Source organism: Cupressus sempervirens, chromosome 3 (assembly GCF_028749045.1).
Source record: "Cupressus sempervirens isolate cs-2001-9-10 chromosome 3, ASM2874904v1, whole genome shotgun sequence".
Classification (NCBI taxonomy): Eukaryota; Viridiplantae; Streptophyta; class Pinopsida; order Cupressales; family Cupressaceae; genus Cupressus; species Cupressus sempervirens.
In genome coordinates, this window is record NC_143120.1 from 612,516,817 (window position 1) to 612,542,704 (window position 25,888).

The window sequence follows — 25,888 nt, forward strand, 5'->3', positions numbered from 1 at the left end:
TTTTTATGAGAGATCAATACTGCATGTCAAAGGATCTGTACAATGACACATTGACAAGCCTCTTTTTTAATTGCTTTTGATGAATCATTAACGAAGTATCTTGTTTCACATTAACTAGGAAATTTGATCATATAGTATTGAGAAATCATTTTTGTGAGTAGTAACTTTAGGCAATTTGTGTAAGTTACAATCATTAGCCTGATTTTTATTTTATGTCAAATTCACTAATAGTCTCCACTCCTTGTAACTCATATTTGCAATTATGTTATGTTTCTTGTAAACCACAGCATTAGGGAAAATGTTGTGCTACAGCCCTGACATGGATTGGTACCAGGTATAACTTTAAGAAACCCCTTTCAAATAAGTATAAAATTTTGGCAAATCAAATATTAGCTGAGGAGAAAAATTAAATTTCTACTCCTATTTTTTTTAAGTAGGAAATTTTTTATTTTATGAATATGAAAATTCTATAAAATTTTAGGGAATCTTTTATTATTGAAATAAAATTGTAAACAAAAGTACAGATACAATTATGATTTATTATTATTATTATTATATGAAGCTTAATTAATTATCAAACTTGAAGTTTAAATTTAGTCCACTTTTATTATAACAATTTCCCTCCAATTATTGAATGGTGCATCCCTATTATTATAATAGTTGGATGATCCTAAATGCTAACTTTTAAAAGGATCCTAAGTTTAAAGAAAGTCATAAAGACACATGTCCCCAATCAAATCTATTTGGGCCAAAGTGAGAAAGGGTAAAAAGTTTCATGGCTCCAAAATAGAGACCCTTGTCAAATCTACTGACCTAACTTAAATTCTTACTACGAATATGACCATTGATTAAAACAGGGATTGAAAATTGTAGGCAAAAATATTTAATTTAAGTGGAAAGATTAGATTCTATTGGCAAAGTCATCACTATAATACAAATACTTACGTATTATTATTGGGAATAAGCATGAGACCCAATTTTGGCCCAAGATTAGCCAATTGACAGAAATTAGCCAGTAAAGTTATCCAATGATTTTGGTTGAAGGTGTGATTTTAGATTGAACATTACCTATACCTTTATAAATGATAGGTCATCCCAGCAGACCCAGTGTTTTTAACTATTTACCTGAGCTTATTTAACAACTCTTGCATGGATCTTTTGAAAATGATTATTGAAAAACGAGGGGAACTTTATAGAATTTTAGGAGCTTCATTTTCAGTAGAAAACATACCCGCATCCATGTGGAGAAAATAGTACTATGATTTTTTTTGAATAATTTATGATAAACAACTTCTGTATATGTTCAATCTTCTTCCTAGTTTCTCCAGATCTACATATTTATATTCATATTATGAACAACTGAAAACTAAGTTAGACATTTACACAAGGACAATGTTACAAGCAATGATTTAGAACACCTTTCCTCAGATCAGAACTCAATCAATACACATTCCACTGGAACTGGCTTTAAATCTTTGACACAGATACAGTACATAATCCTAAAATTTTCAATTTCACCTCAAATGACGAATGTGCATGTATCAACTGAATGCTTAAAACTAAGCACAACAAGTGTATAGAAAAAAAAATCATGAAGATTGTAAATTTGTTTTGTTAGTATAATCCTTCCCTTTGTCGAGGGCTGCGACGTCGAGAACCACAACAGAGGTAGCATATGCATACACAAATAACAGTAATCCAAAATTTTGGTCCCCTCATCTTTAACCTTTCCTTGCCTTTCTGAACACGGCTGCATGAAACATAGTATTTAATCAGGTAACCACAATGTAAAGACTATAAAAATAGTTCATCAAAGTAGACAACTTTACTTCCTATGGCCTCAATTTGTCAAATTGCGTGTTCTATATGACTTGAGGTAAACCTACAGACGCTTTCTACAAAATTGATATTATATAAGGTTTAAGCTGTACAAACACCCACCAAAAAAGCAAGTATTGGCCATGCATTAAACATAAAAACTCCTTTTCCATTCGTACAGATGTGTAAATAAGAAAAATGGATGAACACGAATCCCCTAATTGAACTTCATGAACAAGAATACCTAACATAGGTAGAAGAGATCAACTGTGCGAAATCTATTGAGTTATAAAAGTTACTGGGATACACAGCTTAAGTTCGGTTCTTTTGACTTTTGAGCTACTTGCTCATAGAGATCCTCTGCCTTTCACATAACTGTCCTGCAGAGGCTCTTTTCTCCTATCCTGCACATGATTATGTTTGATTTTCTTAAAGAACTTTGGAGCCAATGTACATTATATAAACATTATAGTCAAGAAAGTGGGGTTAAACTAAATGCCTTCAATGTTCTTGATCTTATCTTCTAGGTAAAGAAGTTAATAAACCATCCCTGAAGTCATTTGAAAATTCATGATTGAAGAAAGTCACAAAAGAACATGTTTACTTCTTTAAACTTCAATGGATTTAATAAAGGAAATTCTTTTCAGGGCATTCACAAATCTGTAATTTCATTTTAATATGGCCATTATGGAAGGACTCCAAATGAGTTGAATGATAAAACTTGTAAACAAAAATGAGACAAATAGGCTACTGTTGTGAGGTATTCACTCCATCGGGCAGCGTAAATGGGAATCCCCTCTTTTTAGTTTAGCGGTAGGAGCAGTGGGCTTAGGTGGTCTTATTTGGTAGCAATTTTCAAGTCTCCGAGTCTGCAAGATGAGTTTGGGCAATTTCGGTCTGCTGGGGTAGTCAAGTATGTTTGGGTGTGAGAGAGAGTTGGGCTAGTCTGTCAGGGATATAGATTTGAAACCAAGTAATTGTGATGAAATGAGTTAAAATAATTAGACAATCCTTGTTCCAGTTTCAATTTGACCTTAGCAATCTAGGAGAGACAATGAGAGATCACTACTGAAGGCATGTGGAATCCTGAAAGTTGGCTAAGTCTGGAATTTTTTTACAACTCCCAAAATCTAGAATCTTTTACAACTAGTAAGAAGCTAAAACCTATCTCAAACATCTTGACAGCATTTGTATAAAATATAACTTTACGTATAAGGAACTTAAACATGCATTCTATATAAATCCTCCCACCCTATGAGCTGAAGAAACTGACTTGAAAAAAGTTTAGAAGTCCACTTGCAAATGAAAAATTCCAACACTAGGTTGGAATCCGACCATGTGCTGAGTTTCCTAATCCCAGCAACCCCAAAAATTCCACCCATTTTAAATGCTAGTTTCAAGTGAAATTTGAGGAGAAAAGTGTAAGGAAAAGTGCAAAAATGATATGGTTTTTTTTACGAAAATTTGCTAGGGCAGAAAAATCCCAAGGACATGGAGGAATCCACCTGTCTCTTGTGAAAAATATCCCTGCAGGGTCCTGATTTCTGCCCCCTCTCTTGATGCAAAACCCCAGGTCATCCTTAATATCTGCCCAAATGGAGATGTCTTAAAATGATAGGAGGTTATTTGGCAGAGTTTGAAGATCGAATTCCAAGTGAAAAACTGAAAATCAGATTTGGAAAATGCAAGCAACATGAGAAATCAGATTTCAAAATGCATAGTTTAGATCAGATTAAGATTGAAACTTCTCTTTAAAACCAAATTGAAAGTCAACATTGGGATGAATAAGTTCAAAACGAAGTGAGGATGATGTTGTGAAGTAGGAAACTTTTCCAAGGATGGGGTGGAATCTGCCCCCCTTCCTCGGCTTTTCAATCCCAACCAATATGAAATTTCCACCTCCTCCATCAAGACTCCCAAAGCGAGAACATAATCGATCAAAATGACAGAAAAGATGTGCTTGAAACCAAATGAACTAAGGTAGATTGAGCGTGAGTGAGATAAGTGAGTTCACAAGGCAAGGTTGTCAATGATGATGACAAAGAAGAATCCCAAAGACATGGCGGAATCTGCCTGTCTCTTGGCAAAAAGCCGAGTAGGACCCTGATTTCCGCCATGTATGGAATTGCTTTAGAGCGCTTTGGCTCTTAAATTGCATGGAGAGAAGCGAAGGCAAATGCATATGGAAACCATGATTTTACAAGCAAAGTGGATTTAAGACTGAAAATGGAACAATTTGGCCCACTAATGCTCCAAATTTCAACCCAAAATCAAAGAGGGAAGCAAAACGAACAAAGTGAGGCAAGGGAGTAGAGCAAGTTGCATGAAAAAGTCAATATTTGTCCCTACAACAGGGTGGATTCTGCGCTCTGCTTGGGATTCTAATCCCTTGACACCCTTCATTGTGCAAATATTGATTTCAATCAAACAAAATAATGCCTGTTGACCCCTTGACCAATTTGGCCAGTATAGAGGGTAAAAATAGATTTAAATTTATTAATTTTACTGGCCCAATTAAACCAAGTTGGCCCCCTCTATAATCATGCCCTTTCAGCTCTCAAGTCACCTATATAAGGAGAGAAAATCCAATTCATTTTCACACCAAACAAGAGCAGAATTATCTCTGCAATTAGGTAGTGAATTTCATCCAAAAAAGACAAGCAGCTTTTACTCCCAAGGGTCAGCAATCTGTGGTGAAAGGGAAGTGAAACATCATAAAGACAGCAAGTCATCAATAAAAAAAATTTTAAAAAATCCTTCAAGAAGCAGCAACTTGGGCTAAACTGCACAAATTTCCTTCAAAAATCAGAAGGTGAGAAGCATAAAATTTAAGCATGCTATGTTGCAAAACTCATTTATTTTCCAGATTTTAACATGGTTTCATTCCAAAGTTTGCAGGAGGAGAGATCTTAAACTTGAGAAATTCCATTTTTGCTTCCTTGTTGATGCAATATAATTTCATGGAAACCTTCAGATTTCCTTCATACTTCCTCGCCAATTTTGTTAACTTAATGAAGTCTTTCCTTTGTTTTGCAAGGTAAATCATTCCAGGAGAGGCTCCGAAAGCAAGGATGTGATGGCAAGACCAAGTTGAAGACTTCAAGAGTGGACAGAACAAAGGAGGGAAGGCTGAATTGAAATTTGTTGGAACAACTTGGAAGGTATTAATGATATGCAAATCCTCCATCATCATGCCAGCTACAAGCTCAAGCTTGAGGACATTAAATGAGGAGGTTCAAATTAGATTATTGAAATGCAAATTCAAGGCAAGATCCAGATGGAGTTCAAGAACAAATTTGCAAGCCTACAAGTGAAAGAAATTGTCAAAACTCGACTTTCCTCTAGAAATCCAAGTGTGTGAAGATTTCATCACTTCAAGACAAATCGAAAGTAACATGAAGTTCACAAGTACAAGCAAGTTCAAATCATGACAATAAGAAATTTTTGAAAAAAGATGGAGAATATTTGAGAAGATGAAGTAATTCGGGAATATGCCTTCGCAATTGAAGGTTTGATAAGGTTGAGTATCAAGAGATATTTTCTCATCACAAAGAATTTGATCAAGTCTACAAGATAAAATGTTGATGCGGCACCTACTTCTCTTCTACCAATCGGAGAATTCCATTTTTACATGTTTCAATCATATTATGTCAAGTGGACAATTTTTTCATTGGCTCTCAAAAAGAATTATAATTTTCTTATTGGCCCGTAGGGTGATGCCTTCATGTAATTGGTTGATAGTGTGGAAACCCTAATTAGGGGTTGTAGGGATTACTCTTGGCCCTTGATGTTGAATTTATCTTGGCCCTCTATTGTAATTGAACAACTATAAAAGGCCAATCATTTGTAAAGGGTTAGAAGGTTAAAGGGTTAGATTGTAGATTCCTTAGACAGAAGTTAGTAGGAGATGAGACTTGATGAAATTGTTGCCATTACACTATCACTGTAATTGATGATTCATTGTTGGTCTTCACGGTAGATTACTTAATGTTGCTTTAAAGTATTGCATGGTTTCTTCAATTCCTCACATAGAGTAGATTTTATTTCATGTCAAGTTGAAGTAGAAGTAGATGAATGAAAGATATTGTTGAATTGTGATCAATGGTGGAGCTAGTGTCCATACCTTTTGGTACTTACTAATTGTGAGAAGCCATGTAAGGTTAGTTTGGGCCAATATTGCAAGTGTTCAACTTCTATTTGAGATGTTCATTCAAATTGTGCCTCATAGGGCATTTGGATGAGTATTGACAATGTGAAAATCATTCTTGCATCCATAAAAGATAACACCCTCCTATGCCTAGTTGACACGGTGAAATGAGGATTTCTTAGAGGCTCACCCCATCATCAGCATTGTCTTGCATCCCTAGATCTAGATATCTTTTATTTCCTTGTAGTTGATTGGTTGGAAGTTTTTTGACTTGGAGAAGTTGAAAAGTTGATTTCCATTGAATGAATAGCATCAATCCCTTTGTGATAACCAATGTATCACATCAAAAGAACTGAGAAAGTCCATAATAGAGAAGTAACCTTGAGGTTGTCTCATTTGATCACATACTCCAAACACATTATTTAGAATATGAGCATCCTTATTCAAGAGAGAGTTGGAGATTTGGTGTTTCATCTTGAAATACTAAGTATTCAATTTTGCATGAATTAGTGGAACAAAACTCACATCAACAATTAAGAGGAAGAAAACATAAATGTTTTTATGGGGCCCCATGCTTAGATACGACAACTCCTTATGTCCTTCATTGATACGGAGGCATTTATATACCATCATGTTTGCATTAAATTTGCATATATTGGGTTCAATTTTTATTCTTTAACTCTAGTTTCACTATTGCATTGTACGAGGACTTTCATAGATGGAGAGGGTATTTCTCAAAGAACTACGCCAAAGGAAAAGAGCCTCGAAATGTTCAAATCTGTTCCAATAAAAATCACCTAAAAATACATGGTAACTATTGACTTTTTCAACCCACGATTAATCCTCTAGATTGATCTTGTCATAGGAGCTCATATAGTGTAGGTTTCTTGAGCTAATCTATTAGAATGCTTTAGAATAGGCATTTCAATGTAATATTCCTCATGTTACACTGAGATAAGAAAGCCAATCTCTACATGGATCTAAGGCTCGTTTTTGGCAAAATAGGTCCACGGTCTCACCAAAGCTCCAAGCAATTTGTTCATCCAGCTTCAAGTTTGGATATTGGCAGAATAGGTTAAGTCTTGTCGATGGAGGTCATCAACATAGCTACACAAATGAAGTCCATTGGTGTAAAACTTGCAATATGAAACCTATGTGCAGCAATAGACAAAGTGTTTCAGCAAGACATCTTTGGTATTTGCTAAAACGCCCTTTTGTGTTCATCAATGTTAGTCTTTTGACACATGTACAACAAAGTAGGAAAATGGGATCAATGAAGGTCTTGCAGGTGAGTTTTTCATCGACGATCAAAAGTGATCATTTTGAGTGTTCTGACAGTGTTGGCTACGCCGATAACTGTTATCAATGGGGTCTCTCTGATGGTGGGTTGATGCAATAAAAAGGTTGTTCAATTATCAACAAAGATTAGTTTGGGATTTTCCAATGAAGTTCATCAACAAGAGTCTTGTCAATCATGCGATTCATCAGTGATTAGAAGACATCAAATCTAGTGGGTCGATGGTATATATTATGCCAATGTGTTCCATCAACAAAGATTTTTCCGATGATGTTTACGAAGAATGACCTGATAGTGGCATAAGAAAAGGTCTTGTTGATGGTCTTTTTCATGCCAATTGATGCAAGACTTCTCAACAATTTCCCCAATGGTCCATTTTGGCCACAACTCAATATACTTAACATGGAGGTGGGTTATAGTGGGAAATTTTCCTGATAGTCAAATAATCATTTTGCGATCAAAAGGAACAGACAATGGTCAGTCATGTTAATGCTTTTAGCTATCCCGGTGACTTGTCTTCTAGTCATTTGTAGTCATTATGGTTGCAGGTGGCCTTGGGACGGATTCTACATGTCATTAGAGATTTATTCTAAACATTTACTAGTAGAGGAAGGGGGTTTCATTTATGTTCTCAATCCTTTTGTCACTTCTAGGTGTTCAAATTGCAGATCAGATTTCCTTCTGGTCTGATCTTTCATAACTTAACCCAAGTAAGGGTTTTGAACTCCATTGATTGATCTAAGTTATGTCTAATCTATAAAGGCAATCTTGTACATTTTGTAGAAGGGTTCTCTTTGATTCTTCATAGTAGCCTATGCTTTGTAGATGTAATTTCCTATGCCTCCCATTAAAGAAGTCCTATATGTTTAGCTCTTCTCATCATTATGGTATTTTGTGCAAACCGCTTACCTTATGCTGAATGTTTATTTCTTGTTTTCCTAAGCTGTCTGTTGTATCTACTTTGCTTATGAATGTTATACAATGAAAGCATCTTCCTTTGATTTGCAAATTGTTTTGTGGGAGATAGACTAAAGCTAAGATTTGTGTAGTTAGTCTTTCGTTGCTGTCAAGTGTAGTTATAGGTAGAGAGTAACCATAATGAATATGGTGCATCACCCCCTTTCCCTTTCAACGTCTCCTTTCCCTTTTCCATTCAAATCAGTCAGTTTTAGGTGCTTTTTAATTGTAGAGGAAGTCTGCCATATCTAGAGATTCAATCTCACTAGTCAAGTCACACACTTAAAGATTTGTTTCAATGTTTCACAAGATTGTTTAGGTCACTAACCATTACCTAAGAAAGGGTGCAAACTTTTGTGACAATAGTTTCTGTCACGCCCAATGGGAGAAAAAAGATTCAAATTAGTTTCTAGAGAACCCATGGTGTACCATTTTAAGCTTCACTCACTAAGGATTTGGATGTTATTCTCAGTGTCATCAGCCTTTCAAGGCAGTTCAGTCAAACACCATGGCAACTCCAAGAGCAAATCTACTGATTTCAAGTAGCACTAGTGCTGGTATGTTCAAAGATCAAATCTTATCTTTTTTTGTGCAGATTTTCTATGAATTTGCAGCTTTTATGAAGTTTTAATCATGAACCCATGTCATAGAAGTGTGTATTGTGCACCTCCATATCATGAAAATACTTCCCCTCAGCCCTCTTACTAGCAATGTCAACTCAGTTACATCCTTACTATGGCCCAAATTCATTTGCAACATCAAATGGCCAACATGTCCAATATCTTTACCATCCTCCCACCCATGTTCCACTAGTCCCTGGATCTTCAGATGATAAGCTCGAAGCCATGACACTAAAGATGTGGGCTATGTTGTAAAACATGGACAAGCAGTTTTGGGACCTTAGGGAGAAGATGGATGAGATTGCAAGGCAACAAGAGCTAGACATGTAGCGGGATGAGATGATGTACTAGGCCTATCTCCAAGAAGAGAAAGACAAGGAGACACAAAAAGGACACTTTGAGGACCTTGCAAGGTGGTCAGCTGTAGTAGAGGAGGAAACAATGCTTAAAGCTCGCTCAAATGCCAACATCTAAAGCACACAAAGTTCCTAGGCGTAAATTTGTCATCTTCAGGAAGAGCATACCCATTGCAAGAGGTTGCATAGGAGCATAGAGTCCCTTCTCCCAAATTTGTCATTCCAAGTTTTAGACAACCTCCTCCATGGAAACAGCCTATTCAAGAGAATGAGGCTCATTCTTCTAATTTCTTTCCAAATCCCTTTTTCAGACAAGAAATCGATGTGCTAAACTTTCATTAGAAAGTGCCTCCCAATGTTGTAACATCTAAGGAGATTAATTGGGAAAAGGATGAAATCCTCTTATCATAGGAGCTCCCTTTCTTTGTTGATATAGGGGTATAGGATAAGAAAGAACAAAAGGAGGAAGCTTCCTCTCTTTGAGAAACAAATTATAGACATCAAGCCCTTAATTAAGGAGGGAAGAAAAAATCAGACCTATTACAAGAAAATGAAGAGATGGATCACTAGTTGCAATAGGAAAACAAGTATGAGCAATAAAAGAAGAAAGCCTAGATTTAGGGTATAAGGTGAAAGATGCTTTTTCCAGAACCATAATGGATTTTTGTTCAAGGCTTGACACCATCCCAATAGCTTCCAAGGAAGTGGCTCATAAACAACATTAGGAAAGGTTGGAGATCATATCTTCACAAAAAGATGAGGAGCCATTTTCAAACCAGCAAGATGCCAATATTGCAGAGCATGTGCAAGGTAAAGGTTGATCTCTTTGATCCAGTGCCATCAAGAGAATGCCCATCATGCATCTAGCTTTGCAACATATCAGCAAGTTGCTCATAGTCATGCTCCCCTTAGGGTATGAGGGAGAACATCACAAGAATGAGAAAGATTGTCTTGCTCATGATAGGGCTCCAATATTAGATAACTTTTTTGTTCTTAAATTGGAGGAGCATTCCAAAAGGCAATAGCATGTCTGATATACTTGTTGCATTGCCTGGTTCCCAAAATACATGGAAAGAACAATCAATTGATAAGGGCGGGCAGCTATTTCAACAAATTAGTTAATGGAATTGTTTAATGTTTTCATTTGTAAATTTTGTACATAGTAAAGTAGACTTTTCTAGCTTTCCAAGAAGTTCAAAAGCAAAGGTACTTTAAGAAAGTGGCAAGTTTTTTTTTTTTCAGTTATAAGAGGATTCAGCCCTCTATTCTTAAAATGACTCTATGCCCAATGGATTGCTAGGCCATTAATCATAGCACATCATAGGCATGTTTCCCTCAAGTCACTAGATATGTTGACCTTTTCATCTAACCATTAATCCTCTGGATTGATCATGTCATAAGAGCTCATATAGCGCAAGTCTTTTGAGCTAATCAGTCAGAGTGCTTCAAAACAGACATGTCGATGTAACATTCCTCATGTTACACCGAAATAAGCTTGCCAACATCTATAGGGATTTGAGGTTTGCTTTCAACAAGATAGGTCTATGGTTTCACCGAAGTTCCAAGCAATTCATTCATCAGGGTTCAGGATCAGATATCGACACAACACTTCAAGAGTCTTGTCAATGTAAGTCATTGATGCAGCCATAAATATGTGTGTTCCAATAGGTCAGGCTACACCAATGAAGTTTATCAATGTAATGCTTGTTGATAAGACATCTCAGTGAACGAAGTGTTTCAACAAGATATGTTTGGGTTTCGCCGATGAGTTTTCCATCGACAATTCGAAGCAATCATTTCAAGTGTTCTCATCGTGTTGGCTATGCCAATAATTGTCATCAACAAAGGTCTCTCTAATGGTGGGTTGGGGAAACTCAAGGGTTGTTATGTAATTTGCCAAGATTAATTTGGGATTTGATCATGAATTGAGTCTTGTTGACCATTTGGTTGATCACCAATCAAAAGACACCAAATCTAGTGACTAGATGGTATATGTTACGCCAATGTGTTCCATCGGTGGAGGTTTTGTTGATGGTGTTTTCAAAGAAAGACTTGACAATGGTGTCAACATAGGTCTGGTTGATGGTCTTTATTGTCCCGATTGATGCAGGTTGTCATTGGTGTATCTTGTCAATAGTTTCCCCAATGGTTGATTTTGGCCACAATTCATATACTCAACGTGGAGGTGGGTTATTGGGGGGATTTTTCCTAGTGGTCAAATAGTCATTTTGTGATTGAACAAAACAAAAAGTGGTCGGTCACGTTAATGATTTCAGCTGCCTCAGTGACTTGTCTTTCGACCATTTGTGGTCATTATGATTGGAGGTGGCCTTAAGAACAAATTTTACGTGCCATCAAAGATTAATTTTGAACGTTTACTGGCAGAGGGTTGGGGCTTTCATTTATGTGGTTGATCCTTCAGTCAATTCTAGATATTCAACTTGCAAATCAGATTTCCTTCCGATCTAATCTTTTTGTAACTTAACCCAAGAAGGGGTTTTGAACTCTAGTGATTGATCTGAGTTATGTCTGATCTATAAAGGCAATCTTGTACATTTTGTAAAATTGTTCTTCTCTAATTCCTCACAATAGCTAATGCCCTACAGATGTAATTTCCTATGCTTCCTATAATGAAATCCTCTTTTTCCCCTCTTCTCACCATTCTAATATTTTGTACATATCCCTCTTTTAATTAAAATGACCCTTTTTATAATTTGCAGTTAGCTCAAAATAAGTCACTTTTTAATTATTTAAAATAAGTGGACTTGTAATTTCCAAATGTAACAAAAAGGGGACATTACATGATTAAAAATTCATGATTGTTTGAGGACAAGAAATCTCAAGGAAGAAGGATTTTACTGTCCCCTTTTTGGGACATTAGGAAATTGTAAGCCAAATTAGGAAAATAGTAAAAGTGAGTTAATTGGGAGCTGAATGCAAACTATTAAAAAGTCATTTTAATATGAAAAGTGGAAAGGTGACGAAAGACAGAAACGAGGAAGCTAAAGAGTCATTGTTTGAGCATTAAAAGAAGACTTAATTCATTTCAATATTCTTGGATATTGGTTTATTTTTCAGATTTCTTCTCTTGAAGAATTGGAGGCAACAGTATGACTTTTCCAAATGATTCATCACAATCAAATTATTCAGTAGAATAACAATCAACTCCTATTGTACATACAAAAAATAACAGTCAGATTGGAAAATAAGAGAAAAGAGCTAAAGCACAAGCGAGACACCTTATATGACGTCTCCTACTAACATTTTCTTTTCGCCCACTGTCTTCCTACTAGAGGGTTTCCATCCTCAAGGTTGGTTGAAGCTGAGCCTCCAATTCTCCAAAGCTATTGCATCAATTAGCTATTTATATTTTTGAGAGAATTGGTGTGATGAATTTGGAAAAGTATCCACCAGGGATATTTGAATTTTATTTTTGTTTTCCTAAGCTGTATGTTGTAACTACTTTGCTTATGAATGTTATACAGTGAATGCATCTACCTTGTAGAATCTCATTAGTTTTGATCTGCATATGGTTTTGTGGGAGATAGACTAGTATCTTTTGTTGATGTCAAGTGCAGTTATAGGCAGAGAGAGGAATCATAATCAATTTGGTGCATCATCCCTCTTTCTCTTTCAACGTCTCCTTCTCTCTTTTCCCTCAAAGCAGCAGTTTTAAGTGCATCCTGATGTTTTAAGTGCATCTTGATTGAAAAGGAAGTCGGCCTTCTCCAAAGACTCAATCTCACTAGTGAAGTCCGACATTTGGGAGATTGTTTAATGGCTTACAAGGTTGCATAGGTTGCTAGCCATCGCCTAAGCCCAAGTGGAGACTTTTCTGACAACAATAATTGTTGGTTGGTTTTCCACCATCAAATTCTTAGAGCATAAGATCACAAGATATCTAGTTCAAGAGGTTTGATTTGCAGTTTGAGAGATGCAAGAAATCAGAAAAAAGGCCTAAAGCCCTTCAAGAAAATATCTAAGTTATATAATTTATAAACCTTTAAGGTTTATAAAAGAGGATGTCACTTTATATATAAAATGAGGTTGACCGACTTGGTCCAGTCATAGTCACTTAAGGTGACCACCCAATGTCTCCTTACAACATGAAGCAACCTACCCCTTCATTTTCTTTACCGAAAAAGAAAATGGCTTCACCATTTCGCACAAGTGATTTCAAGTTAATTTGATAACTTGCGAAATGACAATCGGATATAAGCCATCATTGTCATTTCGCAAAAGCTCAATTCCAAGAAGACTCACTATCTTGTGATATAGAGACAAGGAGATAAGGTGGTAGGATCCGCTCAATTCAAATCAATGAGATATGGATATGTGTCCTGGGTTCGCAGTGGTGAAGATGAGTTTTCTATTTCACAATAAAGTAAGTCTCATCACTATTTCACAAAGTCACTTTTAATGAAAAATCACATTCTTGCAATATGGCAATAAGAGGTCAAGTGGCAGAGCTTGCCTCTAGTGGAATACAATGAAATGGGGACATGTGTCCATGTGGTCCCAGACAACAAAGGAATGTTACTTTGTTGTTTTGAAAAAGCTCATCAAAGTTCATAATTGAGATTTTGTGAAATGGTGATGGCAGAGGAATGAAAAGAAGGGTGGGGCACACTTAATAAGTAGCCAGCCATCGCCAAATTGCGAAAGGCTTTCCAGTCAACATTTTGGTTGATTGTAAAATGGTGATGGGCTCAAAAAAAATGAAAGGCCTTCACTACTTTGCAAAAAGGGTTCCAGTCACATTTTGGTTGGCTATGAACTAGTGATAAGATGAGTATGTGGCGGTGGGTCCACACAAAAGGAGAGCCATACATGTGGCGAAGTAATACTTAGTTGAGTCTCAGAGGGCAATCAATCGGCACATATTTTCTGAATGCTAGAAGAGCATGGATATTTTAGAGGTGTGAAATGTAGATTTTATTTTATTTGTCACCCCATGCCTATTTATGATTGCAGGGACCAAGATCAAATTCTTCATGCCATCAGATGTTATATCAGATCTTTTTCTTAAAAAGGCAAGGGCATTAACTTTAGTTTTTCTTGTTGCTTTGTTATAGCAGCATATGTTCAGCATCTCCATGTTACTTCTGTGTCAGGAGATATTTGCAAGGATCGCATTTCTTCTGATATCAACTTGCATACAATTAGATTTGTGATTCCTTGTTACTCAACCAGAGTGAGGGTTTTGATCTTTATTGCAATCTCAGATTTATGCTAGCTCTACAAAGAGAAGTCTTGGACATTTTGTAAAGGGTTCTTCTCGGATGCATTGGCAATGGCCTTTGTCCTGCAGTTGTATTTCTTAAGTGCAGATATTTTGTGTAGATCCTATCTCTTACCTGCATATATGCACATATTTCATCATCTAAGGTCTTCTATGTTGTGTGATATTTGGTTGATTCAATCTTGTTTAGTTGATGTATGCATTCCTTGTAAGGTTGAACTCAGTTTCTTGCCTTCATGTTAGATTGAGGATGATGAGTACTTGAAAATATAGTGATGTGGTCTTATTGAATTTAAGTGCAGTCATAGGCAGAAAGAGTAACCAAAAATAAAATCAACTTCGTACATCACCTCTATAGTTTTTCACAATCCTTCTTCCCTTTTCCCTTCCAATCAGTTAGTCCTAGGTGTATTCTGATTGTTAAGGAAGTTGGCTTTCTCCAGAGATCCAATCTCATTGGTCAAGTCCCACAATTGGGAGATTGTTTCCATGTTTCACAAGGTCGCTTAGGTTGCCAACCAGCAGCTGAATTTTGGTGCAGACTTTTCTGACAACAGCAACAAAAAATAGAAAATTTCATATCCGTCATAAAAAATCCATCAAATCTTGCTAAAGTCATCCCTTGTTAATGTTTTGTAGCTTTAGTCGGATAAACATATGAATAATTATATATGAGATATTATATATGATATAAGGTTATTATTATATGAGATAAATTGATAATGATGTGTGTGTGTGTGTGTTATTGTATTAATTATGTGATTAATGAATAGACATGTCCCATGAAGGGACATCTTTTAATAGCCTTATAAATACAAGGAGACTGCTGCATTTGAAAAACACATACCAAAACATGGCAGTGCTATTACGTTTGAAGCAGTCCTCAGAAAAACAACATGGTATCAAAGCAAGCTGCAAATGCATCAGTGAATCATGGAGAAAAGCACTGAATATACCACCGTAAAACATATGAAGAAAAGGAAAATAGAGAAAGGAGATATTAAGTCTGATTAGAGAAGAACAAATCTGAAAAAAAAAATGTTGTAAGGATATCTCCTTAACTCTTCTTAGAGTCATCTCAGAGATATAGGGAAAGTAGAAACAATAGAACAACCTCGAAAATTCAAAATAGTTGTAACTCGTGGTTATAATGCCAATATTAATGACTAATCACTTTGTATCAAATTTGAGAGATATAAAAAACGATACAAGCATCCACCAGGTATGAAGATGATTTTAATGCAAAAAGATACAATCACATGAAAGGTATTAGCCAAAAAAATAACATTGACAACAGTCAAATATTCCCAGTTATGAAGACTATGTGACCACCAAACTCAATGGAATATCATCCATCAAAGCGTAGACTTCCAAAGATTGTTTTGAATGGGATAAAAAGATCAAGCGATATTTGTAGATGGTGATTGTCGAATGGACATTCAAATTTTTGGCAGGGTATACAATGATAGTTGGATAAGTTTACCAGAATAAACTTGGAGAAGAGGATATTACGATTATATTCATCATTATGGTTGTTAATCTACAATGATACTCATGATATGCGTACTAATTGTTGGGAGTGAATAATTTCTTTTATAGACCTTGCAATGCGAATGAAGAAGTTGGTGCACTGATTGATGTGTAAAAGATTAATGAGTATGAAGAACATCTTCAGGTGGATGTTATAAAGATTGCTACATCTTCATTAAATGGCTTCGTTGGTCATTATTTGTAGAGATGGAGACCTGTCGACAATATTCATTATCTAGATATGAATGAAAACTTCAGAAACATCCATTTCTTGTCATAGGAATGAATATGAATGAATATTTATCAAAACAATAGTATTAACTAGATAACGTTCTGAGGCATGAACCAAGAAGGAATAGCAAATATTATCAATATATGCAAATCAATAATAAATGTTATATAACAGAAATCAATGGATTAAGTTAACCGAAGATCAAGCTACACATAATCAGACATACATACATGAGAGTAACAAGATAAATGATACATAGATACATCAATAAATATGATGCTATGGAATTAAAAGTAACATGCATAATCAGTAAGAGGCTAACAATTAGAAGTTAAGCAAAAGAAAGGGCCATGTTGTGTCTTGGAGGATATAAGGGGATCCACAATCAAAAACTGTTAAGGCATCCGTATTAAGGAAAGCATTACTAAAGTGAGAAGGGCGGGCCCTAGTCGAAACTAAAATCTTTGGTCCCACACACCCAGCAAAGGAAAAGGGAGATTGATATCAGATTCAGAGTGAGTCTGACACTTCTTCAAAGGTAAAGGAGCTCAAAAAATTGATGTTCAGAGAGAGATTGAGATTCAAAGGGAGATCCACATTTCATTAGAGGCAACCTTGAATGAGAGGTAGCACATAGAGGATATGGTTCAGTCAAACCTTCAGTGATCTCGATCGTATTGATTCAAAGGGAGTAAACCATGTTGAGATGGATTCTCTAGTGATCAATAAATTGTAGTAGTCAAGAGGACTGTGATTTATGAATATACTTCATGGCTATTTGGGCCTAACCCCTATATACATCATGAGGAAGTGACGACTTCCAAATGATTATCACTTGTATTTGTAGAAGTTATTGACAGGTGACAATCTTACAATAACTTAATTTTCTATTATGATGGATATCTTACGGTGCCTATGTAGATCATGATAGATTATACTTTGCATGGTGGATGTTTATATGGTATGCATTATAAGAATGCATGCACATATCGTAGAAACATTTTGAGTGCTTGGTGAATATCATGTGTTGATATTCTGGAAGACCAATACTCATTATATCAGATGTGATATCAAATCTTATTGAATACTTCGTGAATATCATGTGTTGATGTTCTGGAAGACCAATACTCATGATATCAAATGTGATATCAAACCTTATTGAGTAGATGGTGAATATCATGTGTTGATATTCTGGAAGACCAATACTCATGATATCAAATGTGATATCAAAATAGTGAATATCATGTGTTGATATTCTACAAGCCATTACTCAGAGTGTTTGGTGAATATCATACGTTGATATTCTGGAGGCCAATACTCATGATATCAAATAGTGGATATCTTCTGATCAAAGATATCCTTTTTTAAAAATTTCATGCCTAAAATTTTCAATGGTGTAATATTTATCCCGTGTTTATCCCCCTAGCTAAGAGGGAGTTTTAATGTTTTGTAGCTTTAGTCAGATAAACCTATGAATAATTATATATGATATAAGGTTACTATTATATGAGAAACTAATAATGATATATATATTTGTTATTATATTAATTATGTGATTAATGAATAGACATGCCTTATGAAGGGACATATCTTTTAATAGCCTGATTCCTAATGTAAATACAAGGGAGATTGCTGCATTTAAAAAACACATACCAAAACATGGCAGTGTTATTTTATTTGCAGTGGTCCTCGGAAAAACAACATCCCTACTATACGAGATGAACATATCAATGCACCAAAAACTAAAACGCAATAATATAAAAAATGGTTGTATAATTACTTCAGCCAAAGTACTATTACACTTTGTTTAATGGTCATACTGATAAACATGTCAGAAACTTATTTTCTCTAGTTACTCAATTTTTCAAATGAGACATCTGTCATTTCCACATAAACTACAAACATTTTCAACAGTTTTATTGACTACATATTTTAACTCCACAACAGCATGCCCAAAAGCAAGTATCTGGATATGGGAGTGAGTATAATCATGAGGAATCATTACAGTCAACAAGCTAAACATAAAACCTTGTCTAGCTCCTGGGTTGTAAACTAATTGCTTAAGTCTTTGGAAGGCATGAATGGTGGTTGTAGTTTCAAAAGGCCACAAATACCACTTGCATGGGCAAGCCATCAGCCTAGGAAATATTGTCAAGATCTTGTTGAGGTGTAAGAATCCTAGGGGATTTCTGATTTCCCTAGTTAGCAAAAAAGAGCTTAAAACCGTGTTTCAAAGTTTTATCGTTTTTTGGATAGAAAGTATGGTTCAACTCAAAATCTCCCAAATCAACTTCAAAATCTTCATGTTGTGTTGGTACGCACTACTCTTCACTTTGCTTATACTCTTATACTTGTCATCCTCATTGACAAGTCCCCATATGCTCTATGTCGCTAACCATTTACCCGTGCTCTTCACATAACCCCTTCTCATTTGGTCATCTTTTCAAAATTTAATCGCATTGTAACTTAATTCACATTTGGGATCTTTCTTATTGTATACAATCTCATGCCATTAAACTCACATGTGTCGCATGTCATATACACTTAGCCACAATTTCAAATGGCCTTTTCAGTCATTATTTTCAAAACTCTTTCCCTTGCCACCATTCTATTCCTTACCACTTAAGCGAAGCTCTTTCCATCTTTTCCGTAGGCTTTTTCTACCTTAACTAGGTGATTTGTTCCTCTTTTCACACGCATTCTATTAACTCCATGGCTCTTCTGCATTGTACTAGTACATGCAACTTGGTTCCTTTTGACACGTCTCCAGTCTTGGATTCCCTCCAAGTACATTCACATTCATCCAACATTAATCCCAAATCTCTCCACTTCATTTCATTTTTTATCTTCTCATCCTCCAATGTTTCTCCGCCCATTTATCAATTGCTACAATGTGTTCTTTTGAATCAGTTCATGACAACAGAGACCAAACTTGCTCCTGGTGTATGCAACAAACAATCGATTACTCAACTCTGAATTACAATGTCTCGATTCGTTTTGTGCATGATCAAAGGGGAATATCTAGTGAGCTAACAGATGAAGCACCGAACGCCACATTCTGCATGGTTTGTCAACTCTGTTGCAGAAACATCTGAATTCCCCCTAGCGAGCATATATTGTCTCTGCTCACTCTACACCTTGTTTACCCTAATCAAGTAGTTTCAATCTTTCTGTCGAACGCATTAGATTTACTACAATTAGAGGAGTATCTCATTACACTAGCCTACAAGGTTCTCTGACATGGTATCATCTCAAATTACGCACTTCAGTCAAACTTGGAGAACTATAAAATATGGTCAAGTGACGCTTTGGTTGGAGGTGTTCTAAAGCAAGATAGTATCTCAGAAAAGTACCCACATGGCCTGATTTATGATTCCATCAAAGTTATGCTAAAGAAGATGGATTTTAGATTCATTAACAGTGTCCTCAATGAGCACTTTGATGAAATTGGGCAAGAATTTGTAAAGAAAATTTGTGGAACTGACAGCACCTTGTTTCTTTAAATGCAACACGAACACACCGATATGTCATCGTCAAGCTAGGACAACACTAGACCAAGGGGTCATGGACACACTAAACATTTGAGTTTTCTTGTTGTTTCCCATGAACGTGATCATCATCGAGGGCATTGTGGATTCGCTAGAGGGCATCGTCCAGATTATTGCCATGATCACAATGACAATGTTTGATCCTACGGATCTTTTTCTAATGCAAATTGGGTGTCCAATGGTCTTAGTTTTACGATAAATGTGGTATCTCTTCTAGGTCTAGGTCTAGTCATGGGTATTGGCTTTTTGTATGTTTTGCTATGCCATTTTGTAACTCATATGGTTGCAATTTGTTTCTAGTGTGTATTTAGGGTTTTTCGTATTATCAATTCAAACTATATGGTTTTTATGCCTCCCTATGTAATTTCCTCCTTTTAAATTTAATATATACAAGTTTTTGCCTTTTGTTTTAAAAAATATGTTTATGGATACTTCACAATTTTTTTGGCAACCTGAAGTTCTCGAAGAATTCAATCTACAATTGATTAGATAGATACTTTTGATTCTACATTTATCATAGCCTTTACCGAAGCACTTCAAAATTCATGTTTGATGAAGATATGCATGCACATACATTGACATACCTACCTAGAAAATCCAAAGCTTTCGAAGAAATCACATAGCTTTTGTAGAAGCTCCTTATCAACTACACAGGAATCAAAATTCAGTGATAATTATCCCAATTACATCATGTCCTATATCTTGGGCCAAAATAATCGCTAAGAAATACTTTCCAATGACATAAAAGGGAAACTTAAGAAAACTATTTTTTTCCAGATTGTTCAACAAACTAGTATTTTTAAGATTGACCTCTACAAAAAAGAATCTTGACGAGTGAGCAATTACATAAACTTGGTATAGCAAACAGGTTTTTATGTGTGTTGTGTGGCAAGGAATTAGAAGCTATTAAAGTGTGAGTTCTCTCCAGAGTGTTGGATGGCCTGTTTGCAAATTAGGATGGGAAGGACCTTTCCCCACCTCATTGTATCAGCTATTGAATGGGTGGCCCTTATTAAATAAAGGATCCTTCTTCGCAAAAATATGGAGAATTGTGCCATCAGCAGTTGTTTGGGGCATATGGTGGGAGCAAAATAAAAGAAATTTTAGAAGAGAAAGTATGATAATAGATAAGGTCTGTGAGAAAATTGAAACCTCCATTGAGAACTAAATCTTTGTCTTTGGATACTCTTCAGTCAACAACTTCATAATAAATAAATTGGAAGTGGGCGAGGGTTTCTCTCAAAGGCATACTGGTTTGGAGGCAGTCCGAGAAGGAAATTCAAAAAGTTGCAAAATGGGAAAAACTTTTGCAGCCTTTTGCAAAGTTAATTTTTGATGGAGCTTCAAAAGGTGACAAGGGAAAGTGATGTGGAGCAACCACAATAATGACAATAAAATAATGGTAATATGAAACTAACTATTCTTAACTTGGAACCCGAACCAAATTGTTATAACATTCTTCCTATCAATGAACCAATGAATTGTAATCGAATGCTTCAGAGTACAAAAGATCAATATAGAGAAGACTGAAACATTATTAAAACTAAAACACACTTCCATTATATATTAATGACAGATTACAAATGTATGGCTCTCTGGTGGCTGCCGCTAGAGAGCCATGAGAGTTTCTTCTCAATTTACTCTCTTCTTCAAACCTATTGTCTTTTCCCCTCTTATTGATTCTCTTCTCTATCTCCTTCCATTACATTATGAGATGTCTTTTAAAGATTATCTGAACAATTTACAAATCGTTTACAACTACCCCAAAATAATTCATTCGATTCTCATTCGGTTACAAAATAGTGTAAAATCCTTTTGTTTGAGGATTCTTAATAAGATACATTACCCATTGAATTAAACTTGTACATCAACTTAAATAATAATGATAAGATATTAATTCTCCCGGGATCCTTCACCCATGTCACATTTCTTGCTTACATTTGTGCATAATATTAAACCATAATGATGGTAAATTAATTCTTTCATGGGTGCCACTGCACCATACTGCCAAACTTCAAAATTTTCCATGTCCCATGGAAATTAGGTCACTGCATCAACGCCTCCACTGATTCCTTTTTTCACTATCAACCAACTCCCATCTATGGAGTTATGCTGGTCGCCTCCATGGTGCTTCCCATTCCTCAGTCCACTCCTCCACGCTGCATCACAATCTCTATCCCTCACCTGGGAGTCCATCATACCTCTCTCCCCAGTCTATTGGCAACACACAAGACCATCTCCTATGGCCTTTGGTAGACCTTCATGTCCACCCCCTGCAGTTGAGCGAACCGGCACCAAACTACAACCACAAACTTCATACCAAGAATCCAAAACAACCACAATACTCCATGGTGTAGATCACCTTCCATCTACATGCTCAGAATCTTCTGAGCTCTGATACCAATCTGATGAGGAGAAACCACAATAATGACAATAAAATAATGGTAATATGAAACTAACTATTCTTAACTTGGAACGCGAACCAAATTGTTATAACATTCTTCCTATCAATGAACCAATGAACTGTAATCGAATGCTTCAAAGTACAAAAGATTGATATAGAGAAGACTGAAACATTATTAAAACTAAAACACACTTCCATTATATACTAATGACAGATTACAAACGTATGGCTCTCTGGTGTCTGCCGCCAAAGAGCCATGAGAGTTTTTTCTCAATTTACTCACTTCTTCAAACCTATTGTCTTTTCCCCTCTTATTGATTCTCTTCTCTATCTCCTTCCATTACATTATGAGATGTCTTTTAAAGATTATTTGAACAGTTTACAAACCGTTTACAACTACCCCAAAATAATTCATTCGATTCTCATTCGGTTACAAAATAGTGTAAAATCCTTTTGTTTGAAGATTCTTTATAAGATACATTACCCATTGAATTAAACTTGTACATCAACTTAAATAATAATGATAAGATATTAATTCTCCCAGGATCCTTCACCCATGTCACATTTCTTGCTTACATTTGTGCATAATATTAAACCATAATGATGGTAAATTAATTCTTTCATGGGTGCCACTGCACCAGAAAGTTAGGGATTGGAGCAGGGTGAGGGACTATAAAGGTCGTCTCTTAAAAGCAATCCATGCTAGAACTCTAGATGGTTCAAACAATATTGCCGAGACTGGAGCATTGCTTGAAGGTGTGAAATTAGCTTTGTCCATGAACATCTCGAGATTGTGCATGGAGGGGGACTCTCATATTATAACCTCAACTCTGATTTCAAAGAAGATTACTAGTTGGGAGCTTCAGTATGTGTTGAAGGAGGTATGAAAAAATTTCCTGAAGTTTGAAGAATATGTAATTTCTCATTGTTACAGAGAAGTGAATTCCATTGCAGACTGGCTATCAAACTTGGGTGCATTGATGGATAAGGGCATGTGTTTTCTGGATTGTAAATGATAATTAAACTTACGATCAGACTGTTATGGTTATGGCTTGATTTCAGATTTGATGGATACTAATCTATATACTTTGCTTGCAGGTGCTGATCAATATAGAATGGATATGAATCAATTCAATTCAGAACACTGAACGTAAAGTTTGAATGTGATTTGATCACCGTACTGCAGTCCTGCTCTGAAGAGATATAATCATTTATTGATTTCGATGATTTGTCTCTTGGCTTTGGTCCCTATATATATTCACATCAAGAGACATGAGTTAGACGGACATGTTCATTCATTACAAGTCTCTCTATGAAAATGACACAAACATATATTAAAAACTTCCTTATAAGTCCCGATCCTAATTGGGCAAGTTTAGTTATTATACAATTCATTAATATATCCTCCTATCTATTTTGAGTAATGGATCATTTACTCGATCCATTCTGAAGAGGGCATAATTGATATTTGATCAGGGATTTACTGCGCGATCCAAGAGATAGTTAAATCTGATAGCTCAGATTTCATACTTAAGACTGATAATAGATTATATCAGTTTAATGCAAGGATGTTCTCACAGAAATTTATGGCTAGTTAATTTTAATGTCTATGCATATGTGTGTGTATGCATGTATATCAGTTCACATGGTGAACTGGTATACATACATGCAGACACATGTGCATGCAGTTGCCAATGTTGGTATATCTTCGGATTCTGACAGATGCTATCATATCTTTAACATGGATGGTAACAGCTTTAAAATATTGATCTGCAACAGTCTATCCCAAGAAGAGTGGCAGAGGAAATTGGTTTGCACTGTTTCCAGTAGAGAGAGGGTATTAATTACAATAGGGAGACGAGGATTTACACAGAAAAGGTAGGAAAGGAAGATGTGATTGGCATTGCTTGTAGTTGAATATGAGAGATGGAAAACATTAGTGTGTCCCCTGCAGTACAGTTAACTTATTAAAGTATGTATTCTGATCCTCTGATGTTTAGCTTAATGTACAGATCACCTACTGGACTTTGACATGCTGTATTTTGAATGAAACTTGCTGCCCCTCCTAATTATATATTTTCTTATTTTTAATACAAGTATGGACCTATGGCCTTTTACCTTAAATATAAAAATATTGCTAAGACTGTTCCACGTTTTGCGGCTCTATGCGGTAGTGTTTTGAAATATCCAAAAGGAAACAAATTCACAAGATATTCCCAAACTAACTCAAAGCAAAATTGAAAACAACATGCTCAGAACAGCCCACCACAGGAAAATAATTGAAACTCGACCTAAAGCCATTTCTGGAATAGTTCTTTAAACAGATTAGGAATAGCCCACATATTATTCAAGGCTGAAAGGACCATCACGGCGAAATCCTAACAAATGACAACCAGGGTCCAATTTGCTTGAGCCCAGCTTCAGTTACACATTATAGACTAATCAAATCACGGAAATCAATTAAATGAGAGCATATTATACATGAAAATGCACTGAAAAATGATACATTAATGTGATATCCATTTAGCTAGAATTACTATCCGTAGAACTAAAAATTGCATGAAAAATAAAAGACAGAAGGCTTTGACTGAGCTTACTGGTTTGCCGATATGAAATTTCGGATCCGATCGCCTACTAAAGACAATGCAGATGATCAAAGAATCATTGTCAAGCTGTTGGACTTCGTCAAATATGAAGAACTCGGTTGGCCATCTGATGAATTTATGTATCCATAAAACTTTTTGAAAAAGTAGGAAGAAAACGTGTGTAGGCGGGCCCGTAATCCACCCGTCAACGGCCTTTACATTTACTTTTGTGTATAAATTACGTGTTTTACAACAAATGTGGTGATGTCCAAGGATAGACAAATATGGTGATGCCCAAGGATAGACAAATGTGGTGATGCCCGATTCATGGTTAAGGATAGATAAAAAGAAGACTCGTTTCATACCCATTGCACATGTTGCTAATCTTCTTTAGGGCTGTTTGGTTCGTGGAATTGTATGATTTCTACAATTCAGGATTTAGTCAAATCAAGAATCAAGGTTTTACAAATCTTAATTCTTAGTCATTTGTTTCATGGAGGAAGATACAATTTGATGTGTTTGATTTTATTTATTTATTTATTTTGTTAATTATTAATTTATTTCATTTTTAATTTTTAATTTTTAATTTTTTAAAAATTCATTTTTTAAAAAAAATGGTTATTTTTTAAGTTATTGAATTTTTATTTTTATTTGTAATAAGGTTATTTTTTCCAAAACTAGTTAAAAAAACATATTAGTAATAATATTACTATCACTTTCACAAAATCGTCAAATTTATCGACATGAAGGTTTAAAAATTTTATTAATATTTTATCATACAAGAGCTAAAAAATTTAATATTATGTCAAACAAAAATACATTACAAAAAATTTGTCCAACGTATGTATACAAATTCATAAACAAAAAAGTCGAAGTTATATATTAACATTTTTCTGCATATGATTCGAATATGGGCAATTTCTATACAAATTCATTTTTTTATGCAATTTTCCACATATGGTCCCAACAAAAAAGTCTAAATATAATACAAAGAAGGCATCGTAGAAAGGTAATTTTTGTCTTTGTCATTGCCCTATCCACCTCTTGAACCTTACAAAACTCAACCCTTTCCACCTCTTGAGTCTTACGAAATTTGCACTCAATTCCTTCATCACATACTACACTTGTAGCTGGAGCATGCTTGACCCAAGT

The 25,888-nt window shown here is 35.5% G+C and overlaps 1 long non-coding RNA gene across 1 annotated transcript; it reads right to left on the reverse strand.

The window, feature by feature from the left end:
- Nucleotides 1–1,704: 1,704 nt before the first annotated feature.
- On the reverse strand, nt 1,705–25,044 carry LOC149568163 (uncharacterized). The gene is made up of 3 exons (XR_016361659.1): nt 24,749–25,044; nt 2,118–2,222; nt 1,705–1,750 (listed from the first exon to the last, which is right to left on the reverse strand). It is a non-coding gene; the product is annotated as an uncharacterized LOC149568163 (long non-coding RNA).
- Between the last annotated feature and the right edge of the window lie 844 nt (nt 25,045–25,888).